Genomic DNA, 23,249 nt, shown 5'->3' on the forward strand with positions numbered 1-23,249 from the left:
CTTTGTTTTGTTTTGTTGACCGTTTTGGTTGCATTCTAGGCCTGAGACTTCCTCCAAGTTTGTCAGCAACCACTCAAAGCTTGAATCTGGTAGACTAAAATACACTGCTTTCTTGGAAGCTCTGATATAGGTCCTGATTTGTCCCAAATAAGCCCACATGCAAAACCATGACACTGTGAGTTGGTTCTAAGTGTGGAGTGGTGGAAAGTATAATTTTGACAATCTCTAGGGACATATATCAGAGAAGACAATGGCACCCCACTCCAGTCCTCTTGCCTGGAAAATCCCATGAGCCTGGTAGGCTGCAGTCCATGGGGTCGCTAAGAGTCGGACACGACTGAGCGGCTTCACTTTCACTTTTCACTTTCATGCCTTGGAGAAGGAAATGGCAACCCACTCCAGTGTTCTTGCCTGGAGAATCCTATGGACAGAGGAGCCTGCTGGACTACAGAACATGGGGTTGCAAAAAAGTCGAGCAGGACTTAGGGACTTCACAACAATAACATCAGGGATAATTATAGTTGTTAAAACAGGGGAAATGTTGCCATTGATTTCTGGTTAGTAGATTTCGGAGATGCTGCAAAATATCCTACAACACACAAAACAGACCCATACCTCAAAATAAAGAATCATCCATTCCAAAATATCAGTAGTGTCAGGTTATGAAGCTGCGAGTGGCACCAATTCCTGCTGGTCCACAATGGGCTGTAGAGAGAAGTAAGAGACGCTTACTGTGGGAAAGTGTGCTGTAATTAGAAGGACAGTAAATAACCTCAGATATGCAGATGACACCACCCTTATGGCAGAAAGTGAAGAACTAAAGAGCCTCTTGATGAAAGTGAAAGAGAAGAGTGAAAAAGTTGGCTTAAAGCTCAACATTCAGAAAACTAAGATCATGGCAAATAGATAGGGAAACTGGAAACAGTGGTTGAGTTTATTTTTTGGGGATTCAAAATCACTGCAGATAGTGACTGCAGCCATGAAATAAAATGATGCTTACTCCTTGGAAGGAAAGCTATGGCCAAACTAGACAGCATATTAAAAAGCAGAGACATTGCTTTGCCAACAAAGGTCCATCTAGTCAAGGCTATGGTTTTTCCAGTGGTAGTATGGATGTGAGAGTTGGACTATAAAGAAAACTGAGCGCCGCAGAATTGATGCTTTTGAACTGTAGTGTTGGAGAAGACTCTTGAGAGTTCCTTGGACTGCAAGGAGATCCAACCAGTCCATCCTAAAAGAGATCAATCCTGGATGTTCATTGGAAGGACTGATATTGAAGCTGAAACTCCAATACTTTGGCCACCTGATGCGAAGAGCTGACTCATTGGGAAAGACCCTGATGCTGGGAAAGATTGAGGGCAGGAGAGGAAGGGGACGACAGAGGATGAGATGGTTGGATGGCATCACTGACTCAATGGACATGGGTTTGGGTGGACTCTGGGAGCTGGTGATGGACAGGGAGGCCTGGCGTGCTGCGGTTCATGGGGTCGCAAAGAGTCGGACATGACTGAGCAATTGAACTGAACTGAACTGAACTGCTGATTAGGCAGCAACTCCTGTCAGCAAGAGAGAGTATTTTTTGCCTCTAACCTTTGAGTAGGAAAATACAAAGACATGTGGGAATTGTCAAAAATTTTAACAATGAATTTTTATCTTAAAAGTAGTTGGCAAAGTTGATTTTTCTGTTTTTTTTAACTCATAATTTATCCTTGCTCCTGGTTGAATTCTTGGGTGTTAAGGGAATGATTTGCATTTTGCTAAGTTGATTTGTCAGAAATTTTCTACCATTAGCATAGTAGCTAATACCCTGACTTTTATATTTGTATTTTATATTTTGAACAAAATAGAAAGTATTTTTGAATTATTCTGTTTTATTGTCAGATCAGATATTTTAGCTGAAAATAATTTATAATTAGAGGGAAAACTATTGCTTTGACAATTTATTTTGCTCTTATATTATTTAAATTGAAAATATTCTTATGTCCATTAAATAGGTTATAAGAGGTGAGAAAACTTTATAGCATTATGTTTTATTTGTTTAAAGGGTGGTTTATCTTGCAGTTGTTTTTTGACTTGAAATATTCCTGTCCAAGTATTTAAAAAAGCAAATATTTTTATTTTCCTAGGTTCATTAATAATTATTTGAAATATTTCCTTTAAGAAAAAAAATAAAACTCTATTGCTGAAGGTTGTTTGGATGTTCCTTCTGTGTGTGTATATGTGTGTGTGTACGTGTGTGTATGTATATGTGTGTGTGTTCCATAAAAATCATTAAGTAGTTTTATATAGCAAGAAAGGTCTGATCCCATGAGTAAGGAACAAAACAGAGAGAACATGCCTTCCAAAAGTAAATGCTGAATTACTGTATGTTTTATGGTCAGATGTGTGCACACATATATGTGTGCACATATCTGACCATCAATCAAACCCTCAGGCTTGCCTCTAGGAAAGTTGAAAGAGTGCATCTCACAGGGGAGGAAAATGCATTTAAAATTAGTGTGGCCATAAAATAAACTGACATAACCCAAAGCAACAAATAATGGAGGGAAAAATCCTTCTGGGGCTCTCTCTCTCTTTCGGCAAAGATTTTGACTTTCTGTTTTTATTTCTTGTCAGTGATCCTGTGTGTGTTTAAAATGACATAAAGTGAATTCATTACTCCCCCAGATTCCAACGCTTCAGCCTCTCTTGTATATTTCTCAAGTAAATGCAGACTTTTGGAATAGAGAGCAGATGCAGAAGCAAAATGACAGCCCTTGTGGGATCTCTGGTGGCTTAAAAAAAAGCTCCAAGCAATTTTCTCTATTGCATCATGCCTGAAAAGCAGCTTAATTCTTCTGTTATGATTAAAGTTGATTGATTGAATTGATCTGTGATGTATCCTGTTTCCCTAGTTTACAAAGATGCTCAGGAAGAGTGAGGAAGCTGTCTGAACAGGATCCAAGTGCTTAATATATGCTAAGGTCCCACTTAACATTTATTATCTGTTATCGAAGGTAGGAAAAAGCATGTAAATTATATGGATGTCTCTGATTCAAGGAAAGGGAAAGATAAATACTTATGTAGATGCTCAGTGATTTTCATCAACCATTTTCTAAAATATACCCCATCTTTTTTTAGATTTATCAGTAAATTTGTAAGAAGCTCTTCCATTGCTAGTAAGTTATGCCAGGAAGTTAACCTGTTTTTACCTTACTGTTATGCCAGGAAGTTAACCTCTTTTTACCTTACTGTTGCTTACAGTATAAGAGATATGAAAAACTTCAAATATGACTCAAGATTGCTTAATAAATATAAGTTATATGAAAAATTAAATTTAGGACACTCAGGAAACTAGGATAGTTTAAAAGTGCTCTCCTCGTGAGTTTTTTTGTTTGTTTGTTTCAAATGAATTTAAAAAAGAGAGAGAGAATCATTAGCAGATATTTCTTCCAATTTTGGGTGGGTATGAAAATGAGGGAAGGCAGTAATTTCCTGTGCATGTACCTGTATCCTTGTGAGGTACAGAATTTCAAGAATTTGTCACTAAATACAGCAACAGCTTGATAAATACACCATTTTTAACATTCAGGAGAAAAGTGTTAGATTAAAGCTACTACGAATTGGCAAATTACAGCTTAACCTACTGGTAACTCAAACCTGGTGCTCTGTGAGACCTAGAGGGCTTTAGGATGGGATGATGATGGGAGGGAGATTAAAGACAGAGGGAACATACATATACCTATGACTGATTCATGTCGATGTATGGCAGAAGACAGCACAATATTGTAAAGTAATTATCCTCTGATTACAAATAAATAAAGTTAAAAAGAGACACTGTCATCTTAACTACTTAGAGATCCATTGCCAGTTTGTGGACTCAGTTCAGATCGGTTCAGTTGGTCAGTTGTGTCCAACTCTGTGACCCCATGGACTGCAGCACGCCAGGCTTCCCCATCCATCACCAAGTCCCAGAGCTTGCTCAAACTCATGTCGATAGAGTTGGTGATGAAATCCAACCATCTCATCCTCTGCCATCCCCTTCTGCTCCTGCCTTCAATCTTTCCAGCATCAGGGTCTTTTCTAATGACTTAGTTCTTTGCATCAGGTGGCCAAAGTATTAGAGCTTCAGCTTCAGCATCAGTCCTTCCAATGAAAATTCAGAACTGATTTCCTTTACTGGTTTGAACTCCTTGTAGTCCAAGGGACCCTCAAAGTCTTCTGTAACACCACAGTTCAAAAGCATAAATCTTTTGGCTCTCAGCTTTCTTTATGGTCCAACTCTCACATCCATACATGACTACTGGAAAAACCATAGATTTGACTAGACAGAAATTTGTTGGCAAAGGAATGTCTCTGCTTTTTAATATGCTGTGTAGGTTGGTCATAGCTTTTCTTCCAAGGAACAAGCGTGTTTTAATTTCATGGCTAGAGTCACCATCTGCAGTAATTTTGGAGCCCAAGATAACATCTGTCACAGTTTCCATTGTTTCCCCATCTATTTGCCATGAAGTGATAGAATCAGACGCCATGTTCTTAGTTTTCTGAATGTTAAGCTTTAAGCCAGCTTTTTCACTCTCCTCTTTCACTATCCTCAAGAGGCTCTTTAGTTACTCTCTGCTTTTTGCCATAAGGGTGTTGTTATCTGCATATCTGAAGTTATTGATATTTCTCTGGAAATCTTGATTCCAGCTTGTGCTTCATCCAGCCTGGCATTTCACATGATGTACTGTTCATAAAAGAAGTTAAATAAGCAGGGTGACAATATGCAGCCTTGATGTACTCCTTTGTTGTCCCATGTCCAGTTCTAACTGTTGCTTCTTGACCTGCACACAGATTTCTCAGGAAGCAGGTAAGGTGACCTGGTATTCCCATCTCTTTAAATATTTTCCACAGTTTGTCGTGATGCACACAGTCAAAGCTTTTAGGGTAGTCAGTGAAGCAGAAGTAGATCTTTTTCTGGAATTATCTTGCTTTTTCTATGACTCAAGAGGTGTTAGCAATTAGACCTCTGTCTCCTCTGCCGTTTCTAAATTGAGCTTGAACATTTGTCCAAGTTGAATTGAATATCAATTCAAAGGTGTTCACGTACTGTTGAAGCATAGCTTGGAGAATTTTGAGCATTACTTTGCTAGTGTGTGAGATGAGTGCATTTGTGTGGTAGTTTGAGCATTTTTTGGCATTGCCTTTCTTTGGGATTGTAATCAAAACTAACCTTTTCCAATCTTGTGTGTTTTCCAAATTAGCTGACATAATGAGTGCAGCACTTTCACAGCATCATCTTTTAGGATTTCAAATAGCTTAGTTGGAATTTCATCACCTCCACTAGCTTTGTTCAGTAGTAATGCTTCCTAAGGCCCACTTGATTTTTACTTCAGGATATGTGGCTCTAGGTGAATGATTACACCATCATTGTTAACTGCATCATGAAGATCTTTTTTGCATAGTTCTTCTGTGTATTCTTGCCATTTCTTTCTAATATCTTCTGCTTCTGTTAGGTCCATGTTTCTGTCCTTTATTGTGCCCACCTTTGCATGAAATGTTCCCTTGGTGTCTCTAATTTTCTTGAAGAGATTTCTAATCTTTCCCATTCTATTGTTTTCCTCTATTTCTTTGCATTAATTACTTAGGAAGTCTTTCTTGTCTCTCCTTGGTATTCTTTGGAACCCTGAAATTTTTGGAGTTACTTTTTGCAATTGTGATATTTTTATTCACATGGAAGACTAACAAAAAGGAGAATTAGCAATAAATTTGTAAAGGCCAGAAATTTTTCAAAATTTATGTATTGTTAAAAAGCTCTTTAAGGAGCTAACTTTGTAAAGTCAAATATCTGCGTAATCACTTTTTCTTGTTTTCACAGAACTCAACACCTTTGTTAAAAAAAAAAAACAATCCAAGCTTCTAGATTTTTGTCTCAGTCAGTCACAGCTATTATACCAACAAACTTGATACAGACATAATATCGTAATAATACTAATTAAAATAATTATAACAGCTACAAAAGAGTATTGGTACAACAGCTATGAGCTTCTTATGTTTCAATAACTGTCTTAAGCCCATTATAATTTTTATCTTATTTAATTTCATAACAGTCTATAATGTTGATGTCATCAACGTTTCATTTTATAGATGAGGAAAGTGAGCAGAAAGAAGTTGACTAATTTTCCAGTTCTCATGGACCTGGCTACCATGTTCTCTTTCTGTGTTAGGTTTAAATTGGAATATTGCTTGACTTCCGCAGCATGTAGGGTTTTATGTAACAACAACAACAAAAATTTGAAGATTTCATTTTTTATTTTATATTGCCTCAAGGCCACAGATACAAAGAGAAATAAGTATACTATTTATGTACCTCTTTTTAAGAGTTTATTCCTTCCCAGTGTCAGGGAGGAAGAAATTTTCCTTTAACATTTTAGTTTCTTCTGGCTGGTCTAAAAATTAAATTGGTATGAGACAGATTAACAGGAAAAAAATCAAACAAAAGTGTAATAATATGTATATATGGGAAACACTCAGGAAAACTTATAACTCAGCAAAATGGCTGAAACCATCACCTTAAGTGTCATCTTCAGCTAAAGATAAGAAGAATATTGGGAGTAGTGGTTTGGGACCTCCAGTGGGACGAAGGTAATTGGCATAAATAAATGGTTGTTGGGTCATAGAGAGGTAATGAGACAAAGAAAGAAGTTTTAACGCAGACTTTGCTAGGCTTGTCTTATCTACATGCTGGTTTATATTATAGTTACCTATGGTAATAGCTCCTTTCATAGAATAGATTTTCTTTCTACATTCTTCAGGAAGTTATGGGGAAAGTCGAAGTTTCTTCCTAAGTATGTTGGGTCTTGATTGTTTTCAGCTTGACAACTCATGCCAAAGGCATGTTTTGGGGTGACAAATTTTGCTCCCCTATGTGAAGAACTCTCTGCTGCATTTTATCTGTTCTAACTCAACTTTGAAAGTTTCAGATTCAGAATTAAGAATTCAATTAATCTTTAAACAAAAGTGAACACAATTTTTCTGAAACCTGGCACTGTTGCACCATTACAGGAAATAAAAGAAAAAGCAAAACATTTAGGGTAGAGAGTTATAATATAGGACATCCTGTTCAACTTAAATTTCAGAGAAACAGTTATTTTTAAAAAAATTTAAACATGCCCCATGCAATATTTTATATATAGTTAACTATAATTTTTTATTTATCTGACTTTCAAATTTAATCATGCAATATATATATATATATACAAAATTTTACTTTAAAGTGATAAAATATTTTTCAGAAGAGTCCAAGCAAACACCTTTTATTTGTTATAGGTAGAAACACTTATTGTCCTTGCTTAAATCAAACATTTAGGGAAATGGATTAAATTAAATAGTTTAGATCAATCAAGACATGGAAGGTGATTATATCTGTGGTGACCCCTTGAGGGCAGATACTTGGAAAATTAGCATTCTCTCATCAAGAAAAAAGAGGGTATGTAAACACAAAGTGTCACTGTATAGAGTATTTGAAGATGAATAAAATATGGTTTGTTTTCTAGAAAAAATTGTTGGTAATAGTAAACAATTGCCCATATTGCTTGGTCTTCAGATTGTCTACCTTGAGAACACAGAGGAAATCTCCCCCTGACTTAACTCTACGCTAAGTAGGATTCCTAAATTTTTTTTTTAAGTTTTCATTTCTTTCTTTTTTTTTCTTTTAAGAAATGCAGAGATGGCAGTAGTTCTGCAACATTTTGCTTCTGGCAGAGTAAACTATCTCATGGTCAGTGAGAGCCCCATTTATTAGGCAATCTGAGGTATTCTCTGTTCCAGAAGGTGAATTCATTGCCAAGACAGCCCAAGGGCTTTGGACTAAATTCCAGCACTCTTGTTTTGCAGAAACTTAAAATCCATACTTGGCCACTATTCTGTGTCAAGATTTCTTTTTTCTTCCTCTTCCCAAATCAATGACACATTTTATTAACATCAAATAGGAGTTATTGTAAATATTGCAGCTTTTAAAATATTGCAGTACTGAAGCCATTAGATATTGTTCCACTGTCAAAAGTGTTTCACTTAAAACAAATGAAACAAGTGGTTACTGGTCATATCAATTTTTAATGAAGAATTAGAATTGTTTTAAGATTGATTCTTACACTTTTGCTCTTTTTCCCTTGTCTCACTTTCTAAAGGTGTTGTTGTTCAGTCACTAAGTCATGTCTGACCCTTTGTGACTCCAAGGACTGCAGCTTGCCAGGTTCCTCTGTCATTCATTGTCTCCTAGAGTTTGCTCAAACTCATGTCCTTTGAGTTGGTGATGGTATCTAACCATCTCATCCTCTGCTGCCCTGTTCTCCTTTTGCCTTCAATCTCCCACCATCCCAGTCTTTTGCAATGAGTTGGCTGTTTGCATCAGGTGGCCCAAGTACTGAAGTTTCAACTTCAACATTGGTTCTTCCAATGAACATTCAGTGTTGATTTCCTTAATGATTGACTGATTTGATCTCCTTACTGTACAAGAGACTTTCAGTCTTCTCTAGCTCAAAAGCATCAGTTCTTCAGCACTCAATCTTCTTTACGGTCCAACTCTCACATCTGTATATGACTACTGGACAAACCACAGCTATGACTATAAGGACATTTGTCAGCAAAGTGATGTCTAGGTTTGTCATAGCCTTCCTTCCAAGAAGCAAGTGTCTTTTATTTTCATGGCTGCAGTCACAATCTGCAGTGATTTTGGGGGCCCAAGAAACTAAAATCTGTCACTGCTTCCACATTTTCCCCTTCTATTTGCCTTGAAGAGGTGGAATCAGATGCCATGATCTTAGTTTTCTGAATGTTGAGTTTTAAGCCAGCTTTTTTACTCTCCTCTTTCATACTTTTCAACAGGATCTTTAGTTCCTCTTCAATTTCTGCCATTGGAGTCATATCATCTGTATATCTGATATTTTTGATATTTCTGCCAGCAGTCTTAATGCCAGTTTATGATTCATTCAGCCTGGCACTTCTTACAATGTACTCTACATACTAGTTAAATAGGCAGGATGATAATATACAGCCTTGTCATACTCCTTTCCCAATTTTGAATCATTCTGTTGTTCCATATTTGGTTGTAACTATTGCTTCTTGACCTGCCTACAGGTTTCTTAGGAGACAGGTAAGGTGATCTGGATGTCCCATATGTTTAAGAATTTTCCAGTTTGTTGTGATCCACACAGTCAGAGGCTTTAGTGTAGTCAATGAAGCAGAAGCAGATGTTTTCTGGAACTCTCTCTTGCTTTCTCCATGATCCAGTGAATGCTGACAGTTTGATCTCTGGTTCCTCTGCCTTTTCTAAAGCCAGCTTGTACATCTGGAAATTCTCAGTTTATGTAGTACTGAAAGTCTAGTTTGAAAGATTTTGAACATAATCTTACTAGCATGTGAAATGAGTGCAAATGTATGGTAGTTTGAACATCCTTTGACATTGCCCTTTGGGATTGAAATGAAAACTGACTATTTCCAGTCCTGTGACCACTGCTACATTTTGCTGATGTATTGACAGCATCATCTTTTAGGATTTTAAATAGCTCAGCTAGAATTCCATCACCTCCTCTAGTTTTGTTCACAGTAATACTTCCTAAGACCCTCTTGACTTCACACTCTAGGATGTCCAGCTCTAGGTGAGTGACCACACTATGGTGGTTATCTGGGTCATTAAGATCTTTTTTGTATAGTTCTTCTGTGTATTTTTGCCACCTCTTCTTAATCTCTTCTTCTTTTGGGTCCTTACTGTTTCTGTCCTTTATCATACCTATCCTTGCATAAAATGTTCTCTTGATATTTCCAGTTTTATTGAAGAGATCTCTAGTCTTTCCCATTCTATTGTCTTCCTCTCTCTCTTCACACTGTTTAGTTAAGAATGTCTTTTTATCTCTCTTTGCTCTTCTCTGGAACTCTGTATTCAGTTGAGTGTATCTTTCCTTTTCTCCCTTGCCTTCACTGTTCTTTCCTCAGCTATTTGCAAAGCCTCTTCAAACAACCACATTGCCTTCTTGCATTTCTTTTTCTTAGGGATGGTTTTGGTCACCACCTCCTGTACAATGTTATGAACCTCAGTCCATAGTTCTTCAGGCACTCTGTACCAGATCTAATCTAAGGGCATATAGGAGTTCTAAGGGTATATAGGAGGTAAACCGTAAACAATATATTTTCATTCTTTTAATGTGGTTCTTCAGTATACACTTGTCTTTAATAAAATGCTGCTGCTGCTAAGTCGCTTCAGTCATGTCCGACTCTGTGCAACCCCAGAGACAGCCACCCACCAGGCTCCCCAGTCTCTGGGATTCTCCAGGCAAGAGTACTGGAGTGGGTTGCCATTTCCTTCTCCAAGGCATGAAAGTGAAAAGTGAAAGTGAAAAGTGAAAGTGAAGTTGCTCAGTCGTGTCCGATTCCTAGCGACCCCACGGACTGCAGCCTACCAGGCTCCTCCATCCATGGGATTTTCCAGGCAAGAGGACTGGAGTGGGGTGCCATTGCCTTCTCCCTAATAAAATGAGGAATCCTGGATCCCTATATAATTATTGTCCTATTGTCATTATTTCCATCTCTTGGTGGAGTGGGTGGACTTCTACCATGACTTTCAATACAGTGAATTTGAAACTCTTATGGAAGCCACACTGTAATTTAATTTAATCACTTCCTTAAGTTCTTAGCATACTTTTCTTTCATACTATAATATTTCATATTTGCATATGTTAAACACAAAAGGTTTTCTTTTTTTCCCTTGGCCAGCTTTCAGTTCAGTTTTGTTTCTCAGTTGTGTCTGACTCTTTGTGACCCCATAAACTGCTTCCCTGCCCATCACCAACCCCCTGAGCTTGCTGAAACTCATGTCTGTAGAGTCAGTGATGCCATCCAACCATCTCATCCTCTGTCGTCCCCTTCTCCTCCTGCCTTCAATCTTTCCCAACATCAGAGTCTTTTCCAATGAGTCAGTTCCTTGTATCAGTTTAATGAAATATAATTCACATGACATATAATTCACCCATTTAAATTGTAAAAATAAATTATTTTTAGTACATTCGCAGAGTTGTTTAACTGTAACCACAAGAAATTTTAGAACATTTTTATCACCCTCAAAACTAATCCCCTAGTACCCATTAATTCATGTTCCATTTGCCTCCAGCAGCCGAAGTCCTAGGCAACAGCTATTCTACTATCTGTCTCTATAGATGATACTAATCTGGACACTTCACATAATGAAATAATACAAGCTATGTTTTTCTGTGACTGGCTTTTTTCATGTAGGATAAAGTTTCAAGATTATTCAATTGTATAACATGTTTCAATACTTCATTTCTTTTTATTGCCAAATAATATACCATTATATAGACAGGATTTGGTTCTTTTTAATGCATGCCTTTTCAAACTGAGTTAATTATTCTTTGACTGTGTGAATCACAACAAACTATGGAAAATTCTGAAAGAAATGGTCATACAAGACCACCTTATATGCCTCCTGTGAAATCTGTATGCTGGTCAAGAAGCAACAGAACTGGACATGGAACAATGAACTGGTTCCAAATTGAGAAAAGAGTATGTCAAGGTTGTATATTGTCACCCTGCTTATTTAACTTATATGCACTGTACATTATGCGAAATACCAGGCTGGATGAAGCACAAGCTGGAATCAAGATTGCTGGGAGAAATGTCAGTAACCTCAGATATGCAGATGACACCACCCTTATGGCAGAAAGTAAAGAGGAACTAAAGAGCCTCTTGATGAAAGTAAAATAGGAGAGTGAAAAAAACTGACTTAAAACTTATTCAAAAAACAAAGATCAGGACATCCAGTTCCATCACTTCATGGCAAATAGATGGGAAAACAATGGAAACAGTGAAAGACTTTATTTTCTTGGGGTCTAAAATCACCGCAGATGGTGACTGCAGCCGTGAAATTAAAAGACACTTGCTCCTTGGAAGAAAAGTTATGACCAATCTAGACAGCATATTAAGAATGCATTTGAATCAGTTCTAATGAAATGGATGATACTGGAGTCTATTATACAGCGTGAAGTAAGTCAGAAAGAAAAACACCAATACAGTATATTAACACATATATATGGAATTTAGAAAGATGGTAACGATGACCCTATATGCGAGACAGCAAAAGAGACACGGATGTAAAGAACAGACTTTTGGACTCTGTGGGAGAAGGTGAGGGTGGGATGATTTTAGAGAATAGCATTGAAACATGTATGTTTTCATATGTGAATCAGATCGCCAGTCCAGGTTCCATGCATAAGACAGGGTGCTCAGGGCTGGTGCACCGGAACTACCCTGAGGGATGGGATGGGGAAGGAGGTGGAGGGGGTTTAGGATGGGGAACACATGTACACCCATGGCTGATTCATGTGAGTATATGGCAAAAACCACCACAATATTGTAAAGTAATTAGCCTCCAATTAAAATAAATTAAAAAAAAAAAGCGGAGACATTCTTTGGCAACAAAGGTCCATCTAGTCAAAGCTATGGTTTTTCAAGTAGTCAGTATGTATGTGAGAGTTGGACCATAAAGAAAGCTGAGTGCCAAATAATTGATGCTTTTGAACTGTGGTGTTGGAGAAGACTCTTGAGAGTCCCTTGGACTGCAAGGAATTCAAACCAGCAAAGGAAATCAGTTCTGAATTTTCACTGGAAGGACTGATGCTGAAGCTCCAATACTTTGGCCACCCAATGTAAAGAACTGAGTCATTAGAAAAGACCCTGATGATGGGAAAGATTGAAGGCAGGAGGAGAAGGAGACAACAGAGGATGAGAGATGGTTGGATGGTATCACCAACTCGATGGACATGAGTTTGAGCAAGCTCTGAAAGTTGGTAATATATCGGGAAGCCTGGTGTGCTGCAGTCCATGGGGTTGCAAACAGTCGAATACGACTGAGCGAATTAACTGAACTGATTTTTTAAAATCACCAATGTATATTTAAAGATTAGAAGTCTTGAAATAATTTGTGCAGTCTAGATTGACATCTACTCATCTTACATGTCCCACCTCAATTGAATAGAACGAGACTGTGAAAAAAAATGCCAGGAATAAGGAACGTATAGATACAACATAATGGTATCAGTCCTTTTCTCATTGAAATTATTGTCAGCCAGTTTTTTCTATTACTTGCTATCTACTGATATATACTTATCACTATTTTTAACAGGATATACTTCACTGTTAAGTCCCAAAGTTTCCTTCTCACAGAAAATAGTTTATTAGTCTGCTTGTCTTTTATAGCTATTGAGACTAATATATCCATAATGCCATATCCTTATAATAAGTATACTTATTAAAGATGTATTCTTAAATAATGGTACTTCTGTTGTTGAGAAAAATTCTGTAGAAATCAAGTAGTTAATTTTTATTTCCACTGTCATATATATGTATGATGTGTAGCTATATACCATTTTCTCTTTCTATCCAAATATATAAATATATGTTTATATATTCTTACATGCATATCTCATAATTTTTATATAATTTTAATATACCTCACTAGTCTAAACATACAGAGATGACATATATATATACACATATATTTACACACACACACACACACATATATATATGCATCAGTGTGTGTGTATGACTATATCTGAAATTATGTCAGAATACATGATTGATTTGGAAAGGTTTTTCAGCAGTTATTTCTTCTTTAAATGAATTGCTAGTAACTCACCAAAATACTAAAAATACGGGGAGAGTATCCTGACCTTCTCTGCATCTGTTTTGGGCCAAGACAGAAAGTAGAAGTTAAGAGATATATATGGTAAAATTACAGATTTTACTCTTTGGAATATTTTTATTCTTAAATTGCAAACAGAATAGAAGAATGGTGCAAAAGTATAAAAAGTCCAAACTATGAACCATAAGGTATTTCAAAGAAACTCAAAGTAATCAAAATATATATGTAGATAAAATGCATACATACATAGACATAAATCTTAGAGCAGAGAATTTTCCAGAACTGAGGGACAAGAATCTCTGATAAAATATAACTTCAGAAATCAAGTAAAAACTATGCATAAGTACATACATAGAAGCTTTCTAGTAAGAGCTGCTCAACTATAGTCCATGATATATTAAATGAGAATGCAGAGAAAATAAGCTAAAAATATGTATTAAATATATCTAAATACAGAAAAAAATGAAATGACAAAGAAAGTTTTCCAATGCTACTGTAGTAGAGCATGATAATATTTACATCAAGTTTTAGAACAGAAAAATATATAAGCATTCCTTGATAAAGTATAAAATTATGGCATCAGGATTATAAACAACAAATTATTCATAGAAGTTAATCCTAGGATAATACGATTATGGAGTAGTTCAAAGAGGACTTTAACTTCATTTGTAATACTCTCATTCATTAAAAACATTAGAAAATTATGAAAGTGTGAAATCTTGGTAGTTGTACATAGGAGTCCATCAACATCTGTCACGTTCTGTGTTTAAAATTTCATTAAGAACAAAATCTTAGAAAACGTTTTATAGAGTTTGGAGTGGTCCTTCCAAATCATGGCATCTTAGATCAGTTACTTAATCTTTCTGTGGTCCTGATTCCTTAACTATAAAATAATCATACAAACTGTACATATATAAAAAGAGCCCTCTGAGGGTTATTGAAGTGCTATATGGTTATTATGCTATAATGCATAGTAATAAACTTGTAATAAATATTAGAATCATCCTTCATAAGAATTAAACTATTTGTTATGCATGTGGCACCAGAGAAGCATAAATAACCAATTAGTTTGGAAGAAAAGCTATGACCAACCTAGACAGCATATTAAAAAGCAGAGAGATTACTTTGCCATTACAGGTCTGTCTAGTCAAGGTTATGGTTTTTCCAGTAGTCATGTATGGATGTGAGAGCTGGACCATAAGAAAGCTGAGCATGGAAGAATTGATGCTTTTGAACTGTGATGTTGAAGAAGACTCTTGAGAGTCCCTTGGATTGCAAGGAGATCAAACCAGTCAATCCTGAAGAAAATAGTCCTGAATATTCATCAGAAGGACTGATGCTGAAGCTGAAACTCCAATACTTTGGCCACCCGATGCGAAGAACAGACTCATTGGAAAAGACCCTGATGCTGGGAAAGATTGAAGGCAGGAGGAGAAGGGGACAACAGAGGATGAGATGGTTGGATGGCATCGCCGACTCAATGGACATGAGTTTGAGAAGGCTCAGGGAGTTGGTGATGGACAGGGAAGCCTGGCATGCTGCAGTCCATGAGGTGGCAAAAAATCAGACAAGACTGAGCAACTGAACTGACTGAGCAAGTAGGAAGCAAAGCTTTACCTGAAAAATCATACAAAGAATCAGATAAATGATGTAATTCTTACATAAATATATATTTAAATTAAAAAAAAATTGAGACAATAAGTTATTGTCAAAGCATAAGATGATACTGAGTATATTGTATGCTATAAGCTGAATCTTTCTGGCCAAAAATTTGTATTTTAAATCCTAATCCTTAATATGAAAGTAATAGGAGTGGAAGCTTTGGGAAGTGATTAGATCATGAAGACAGAGTCCTCATGAATGGAATTGTGTGTGTGTGTGTCAGTCACTCAGTCGCGTCCGACTCTTTGTGACCCCATGGACTGTAGCCTGACAGGCTCCTCTGTCCGTGTAATTCTTCAGGTGAGAATACTGGAGTGGTTGCCATTTCCTTCTCCAAGGGATCTTCCTGATCCAGGGATCGAACGGCCAGGTCGATGCCCACATAGGGGATGATGCCCAGAACTTTGGGTAGGTAGCCATTGTCGAAGGCGCAGGGCTCTTCTTGCTCCAGGATCCACTGCGCACAGTCCAGCAGCCTCTTTTACTGGCCTGTTTGGTGAAGGGTCAGCTGCATCTTCAGCACCTCCATAGGGTAGATGATGGTTTGGGATGTGGCGCCAGCCAGGGAGCCAGCCACAAAGCGCTCCTGCACGTACAGTGTCTCCTGTTGCCCCTGGATGGCCCGCTTGATCTGCTCATAGGCCATGAACTTGATGGCTGACTCAGGTGCAATCTTGAGCACTTAATCCCATTGCCACACCACAGGGAGCGCACGCCCCGCTCTTGGATCATGCTCCCTCCGGAGGCCCCCCAGGATGTTCAGCCGGTTGGTCTTGAAGGCGTGGATCTGCGTGAAGGCCTTGAGGTGGTTCAGAGGGTCTGTGCCTCTCTGGCACACGGCACCCGCCACCGCGCCCACCACCAGCTGCTTCACCACATGCCAGTCAGCTTCTCCTGTTCCGAGAACTCATCTGGAATGGTCAGGCACTCGCCAATATCCAGAACTGTGGAATGCTTCCAGAAATACAGTACGTCTTCAATGTTCTCCAGGTAATGCAACAGGAAGTGGTCACGCCACTGCTGCCAGTCAATGGTCATGGTACTGTCATGCGTCTATGCTGTGCAGGATTTTCTCTGCCTGCTCCAGCTAGATGGAAATGCCCAGGGCTCAGAAACTCTGCTGGATCTCAGAGACCTCGATCTGACCATCCTGATCGCGGTCCAGACTGTGGAACAGAAGTAGAAGGCCTGGTTCCTCCTCCTGCTGGTAGAGGATAAACTCCTCCAGGTCAAGTCCACCATCTAGGTCAGCATCACCCTCAGGGAAGATGCCTTGTTGGGCGCCGCGGTCCAGGTTGCCCCCGCCCAGCCAGGCCAGTCCCTGGAACAACTCTCAGATGTCCACACGACCATCCTTGTTACTGTCCAACTCCTTGAAGAGGTGACCCCAGCGCTGATGCTGCTAGGCATCGCCCACACCCAGCCCCACCCTGCGTGGAGTCCGCCCGTGGTGGGGAGGGGAGGCAGGCAGCGGTGGCCTCAGCTGCAGCTTGAAGTCTTCCCCTCCCCTCCCACTCCCGGGGCCCCGTGGGCCTCAGAGATGCCTGCTGGGCTCTGGCTCTTGTAGGAGGCCGTGACTCCTACAAGTGCAGGAATGGGATTAATGAATGAGATCAGTTCAGTTCAGTTCAGTTGCTCAGTTGTGTCTGACTCTTCGTGACCCCATGGACCACAGCACCCCAGGCCTCCCTGTCCATCACCAACTCCCAGAGTTTACCCAAACTCATGTCCATTGAGTCGGTGATGCCATCCAGCCATCTCATCCAATCAGTGCCCTTATAATAGAGACCCATACTTCCCAGGTTGCTCAGTGGCAAAGAATCCATCTGCCAAGTAGGAGACTCTGGTCGATTCCTGGATCAGGAAGATCACCTGGAGAAGAAAATGGCAACCCACTCCAGTATTCTTACCTGTGAAATCCCACGGACAGAAGAGCCTAGTGGTCTACAGTCTATGAGGTTGCAAGAGTCAGACATGACTTAGCAGTCTAAACAACGACCACCACAAACCTCTCCTTCCCGGTTCATATGGCTGTTTCTCACTGTGTTTTCATAGTAGGAGGGTCAGTGGAGTCCTCTGGGTCTCTGTTGTTGTTGTTTGGTCTGCTAAATCGTGTCTGCCTCTTGTGACCCCATGGACTGTAGCCTGCCGGGCTCCTCTGTCCATGGGATTCCCCAGGCAAGAATATTGTAGTGGAGTGGGTTGCCATTTTCTTCTCCAGGTGATATCCCAGACCCAGGGATTGAATCCACCTCTCATGCATTGGCAGGCGGATTCTCTACCACTAAGCCCAAGGAGAGGCTTACTAGATATTGAATCTCCTGGCTCCTTCATCTTGGATTTCCCAGGCTCCAGAACTGTGAGCGAGATGTTTCTGTTGTTAATAAGCCATCTAGTCTATGGTTTTGTTATAATATCCTGAATGGACTAAGGCATTACTATGTGAACAAAATAGATCTCTCTCTTTTCCCTATTAATTTAAAATAAAACAACAACAACAAAAAACTTTTGTATTCTTCTATGGACTGAGCCTATGCATTCTTTTTTCTGGTGACATATGAAATGTGAAGATAAAGAATATAGGATGCTTATCACATCTATTGTATTTATTTCATGTACTGCAGTTTTTTTTGTTTTGTTTGTTTTTTGTTTGTTTGTTTTGCAGTTTGTTTTGTTTTTTGAACAGTTGTTCTCACTCCTTGGGTCTAATATTTCATGAGCATAGCTCAGAACATGAAATTCTACAGCATTTGTTCATTATGAACAAATGCCTACTTATGAATTCTTGTCTCAGAAGCTAATTTAATTGGTGAATTTCAACTACTATTGCTTATTTCACACTTCAGTAGGTAAAGATGCATTAATAATCGAAGTTTCAAACTGTAATTAACATTAGCTTTAGGCTCCTGACAATGAAATGATTACATTTTAATATATGGGTTGATAAAGTTAATCTAACATATGAACAAACAGCAAAAATAACTTACATTTACTCTTTCTCTGCAAATTGATACATGTATTTGCATGTTATAAGGCATGGAAAATAAGTTAATGTTGAAGAAAAAGTTACAGGCTGTCAATACAATTCTTGAATGTAATCAATTCAGTGTATGACAATGAATTTGAAATATTTCAACAAAAACCTTATTTTTCTTGAAAAAAATTATAAGATACTTTTCACCTGGCTGATTTTCTTTCACAGTTTTACAAGTTTATATCTTATTTACTCTGTTCTTAACTGAATTGATTACTTTATAAAGCTCCCTAAATGATGAATTTGTATGCTGACATCTTGTTCTAAATCATAGAATACCATATTGTCTGACTGCATTTGCCTGGTGTTACATTGTAGTGCTAGTGGTAAAGATGGAGAAGGCAATGGCACCCCACTCCAGTACTCTTGCCTGGAAGATCCCATGGACGGAGGAGCCTGGTAGGTTACAGTCCATGGGGTCACTAAGAGTCAGACGACTGAGCGACTTCACTTTCACTTTTCCCTTTCATGCACTGGAGAAGGAAACGGCAACCCACTCCAGTATTCTTGCCTGGAGAATCCCAGGGACGGGGGAGCCTGGTGGGCTGCCGTCTATGGGGTCGCACAGAGTTGGACACAACTGAAGCGACTTAGCAGCAGCAGCAGCAGTGGTAAAGAACACACCTCCATTGTAGGAGATATAAAGAGACTTGAGTTCAACCCATGGGTCAGAAAGATCCCTCGAGGAGGGCACAGCAAATCACTTGAGTAATTTTGCCTGGAGAATCCCTTGGACAGAGGAGTGTGGCAGCTCCAGTACATAGGCTTTCAAAGAGTCAGACACAACTAAAGAGATTCAGTATGCACACGTATTACCTTTATGTTGAGAAAAATTGTGTTTATGATACAGTATCAATCGAATGAGGAAAACACTTTTCTTGAATAGTATTTTGTGGAATTTTCCATAATATTTAAAAAATTAATAGTGTTTAGAAAGAAAAGTGAAGTCACTCAGTCATGTCCGACTCTTTGGGATCCCATGGACTGTAGTCTGCCAGGCTTCTCTGTCCATGGGATTTCCAGGCAAGAGTACTGGAGTGGTTTGCCATTATCTTCTCCAGGGGATCTTCCTGACCGAGGGATCGAATCCAGGTCTCCTGCATTGCAGGCAGACATTTTACCCCCTGAGCCACCAGGGAAGCTGGTGTTTAGAATGATATAAAATATAAATAATTGAGGTTGCTAATTGTGGTATTTTAACATCTCCTAACACTTCACAGCTTCAGGTGCACAAGAGCAGAAAAACAGCCTAACTTCTTTTCCAGATAGGATTCATTGCTCAGAACCCTAGAATACATCAGTTCTTTTGACATATCCAAATGTGTGCACTTTATAGCTATTAAAGACTAGGCTGGCCTTTGAAATAAACTCAAAGAAATAGAATGAATTAGCTAAATATATGGGTTAAATTCCTACGCTGATCTCAGATGTCAGATTACAGAGCTAAGAAAAGAGGCTTTTTTATTTCCCATACCAAACAGTACTCATTATGAAAACAAATTCAGAGTTACCTACAGATTTTGAAATCTATATTCTTTGCCCTCTGGTCATGGCTAGAATTCTATATCAAATTGAGACTTAAAGAAGAAACTCATCAGACAGCTAATAGTCATCAGAAACTTGATGGCAACTTGAGCAAAGGTAGTTTTGTGTCCATGCTCAGTCAGGTCTGACTCTTTGTGACCTGATGGACTGTAGCCCGCAAGGCTCCTCTGTCTATGGAACTTTCCAGGCAAGAAAGGTAATTTTATTTAATCCTAATAATAAACTTGTAAAATAATACCTTCTATTTCAAATAAAAACACTGAATTTCGGAAAAGTTAAGTGATTTGCCTCCATGACAGAAAAGGAATCTGAAGGCATTTTCTGATTTTAAGTCGTCTTGTTTGTATGCTTAAAGAAATTATACATGGTATATAAAGATATATATAGTGCTATATGCCCAGTACTTTTCTAAATGCATTATATGGATCTTTCAAATGAGGACTCCAAACTCCAGAGAAGTTAAAAAATTTACACACTTCTGACAACTAGTAAAGAGATGGAGATCTTGAGTATTTGATTCCAGGTTTATGTTGTTCCTGACTACACATTCCTACCTTCTACCATTTGGATCAGGTACACGTATCATTTTTATTTAAATATATGATTATTATTTGGGGTTTCCCTTGTGGCTCAGAAGGTAAAGAAACTGCCTGCAATGCAAGAGATTGGGGTTCCATCTCTGGATTGGGAAGATCCCCTGGACAAGAAATTAGCTACTCACTCCAGTGCTCTTGCCTGGAGAATCCCAGGGACGGCGGAGCCTGGTGGGCTGCCGTCTATGGGGTCGCATAGAGTCGGACACAACTGAAGCAACTTAGCAGCAGCAGCAGCCAGTGTTCTTGACTGGGGGATTCCATGGTCAGAAGAGCCTGACGGGCTATAGTCAATGGGGTCACAAGGAGTCAGACACAACTGAGCTACCAACTCACACACACATGATTATTATAATACTTAATGTCATGAGTGAGAGAATAATGAGTCACTCTTCTTCATCCCAAAATGATACTGAATGTGCGCTAGAGCTAAGACGGTTTCCTTCTTTTATTATTTTTTGCATTATTCTAGTTATATTGATTGCATAATATCAATGTCCCAGTATTATACTCTTTCAGATTTATTTGTTAAGCATCAGATTGATCTCGTTTGTTAACTTTTAAGATTATCTCACCAGATGGCATTAAGAATAAATTAATTAAATTAAGAGTTATAACAAAGATATACAATATTTTTTATCGCCAGGAAGGCTTAACATTTCATTCCCTTTCTTGTATTTGTGTTCAATAATCCCAAATGTCATGAATAATTACATGCAGTTATTTAAAAAAATACTGTTGAGATAGAAAATCTACCAGATGCTATTATAATCACTGTTTCTTGCAGTTTAAATTTTAGGCAATTGTTTGGAGACAAATTAAAACAAAATGGACATTTGTTTTATTGAAACTACTTGTTATGTGTTATATTTGTGTTCAGATATCTAGCATTATGTGCCAACTGTTTTTCTTCAATCTTCATACATGGTAACTAGCAATAATTTTAAATGAAATCAATCTTGGTTGTTAGTCTTAATGACTAACCAGAAACATATGAAATATCTGATGAGACTGTGGCTTGAAAATGCCATGGTCCTGTCATATAAAGATATTCTTTAACAGATGGAATAATATATTAATTTCACAAACAAACAACCAGAGTAACTCATCATGTGACATCCCTACTTTAATCTTTCTTACTTGGGTTTTGAGATTGCCATAATGACTGAGTTGCCAAGTACCAATTCTCCAACCTCGCTCCAGAGATTCTTATACTCCATAAGGATAGCAGTTGGCCGAAGAGCAGAAGCATCAGGCCAGGAGGCAGCTCTGTGATGAGTACATGGCCAAGATGCCACAGATGATTGAGAATCATCAGGCTCACCTGCAGATGGTGTTAAAAAATAAAACTTCACAGGCCTCGCTTCCAGAGAATCTGAATTAGTAGGAACCATAATTTTCAACAAGCATCCCCTTTTACTGCTCCCAGTGCTTTTTCTAATGCAGGTAACGCACAACTCTTGCTTTAAGAAATAATACATGGGATCATGAGGCAAGCAATGCATCAGAATTACACAGGGAATGATTTGAGTATTTGCATGTCCAAGTATATAAATACCTTCATTGAATTCCACAGCAGATTTCTGCAGATTATCTCTGAATGAGAAGCACTGATCCACACGATTGAAGTTACTCATGACTTTTATCAGAGACATAAACCCTTCATCCATTTCTTCTCCCTCCTCCTCCTCTCTTTCCACTCTTTTTTTTTTTTAGGATTATCTTGTTTAACAATGCCTCAGTGTTGCTGTTTTGGGTTTGTTTTGTTTCTTCAGGAGGCTCTGAAGAACACAAAAACATCCTCCTGTTTATATAAACAGTGATTGATGACAGGATTTTGAATGCCTTTTTTTTTTTTTGATTTGGCACAATACTTGTAGAAGACAAGTGGTCTTTGTCATTAATTCAGAGACTATTCAGCACAGTATTAATATTCTTGATAGTTGACACACAGAATAAATTTTTCAGGCAGTAAAGATTATAACAAAATTATAAATCCAATCTCTAACTCCGACCTTCTCCACTATAATATGAATGGAAAAGGGCACCTGTTCTCATTATGATCTTTAGACTATGATCATCAGGGCTAATTCTAATGTTACACTGTGGATGATGAGTAGCTGAAATCCAATTTGAATGCATAATACCACATTTAATTTACAGTACCACCTGTCAATAAGAAATAGACTGAGGCATATCTTCTGAGATATCCATAGGGAATATTCAATTATAATTAACCTTCCTATTTTTGTTAAATCTTTGTCCTGAAATGGATTGTTTGTGCCATTTCTTATTCTTATAACAATCTGTCACTAGAAAGAATTTGAATTTTAATCTAATATTCTCTGAGAAATACAATAGAGGATGTTTCTTTTAATCTCCTCAGTACCACTATCACTTGTCTATTTAATTTCTTTTCCATAGGTTAATTATGACTAAGGTTGTGATCTTTGTGCAGGTGTAGATTTCTTTGGCAGACTGTGGAAAATTATTTTCTGCAAACCATATTGAATACAATATATGGCAAATGGGACATTTCATTTTTCTACTTTAATATTAGTAAGAAGAAAAAAGAATAACTTTAGTTCAAATGATGCCATTGAGAGCATATGAATGCATGCTTTCCTGTGGATAACTTTATAAAACTAGTTTTAAGCAATAATTAACTGCTATATGTAACCTCAAAACCATTAAAATAATGCCTACATATATATATGAATGTATATATATATATACACAC

The 23,249-nt window shown here is 38.1% G+C and overlaps 1 pseudogene; it reads right to left on the bottom strand.

Moving 5' to 3' along the window:
• Positions 1 to 660: 660 nt before the first annotated feature.
• On the bottom strand, positions 661 to 21,903 carry LOC145510935 (mitochondrial adenyl nucleotide antiporter SLC25A23 pseudogene; annotated as a pseudogene).
• Between the last annotated feature and the right edge of the window lie 1,346 nt (positions 21,904 to 23,249).

This window comes from Giraffa tippelskirchi, chromosome 6 (assembly GCF_054371585.1).
Source record: "Giraffa tippelskirchi isolate mGirTip1 chromosome 6, T2T-mGirTip1v1.2.pri, whole genome shotgun sequence".
In the NCBI taxonomy this organism is placed as follows: Eukaryota; Metazoa; Chordata; class Mammalia; order Artiodactyla; family Giraffidae; genus Giraffa; species Giraffa tippelskirchi.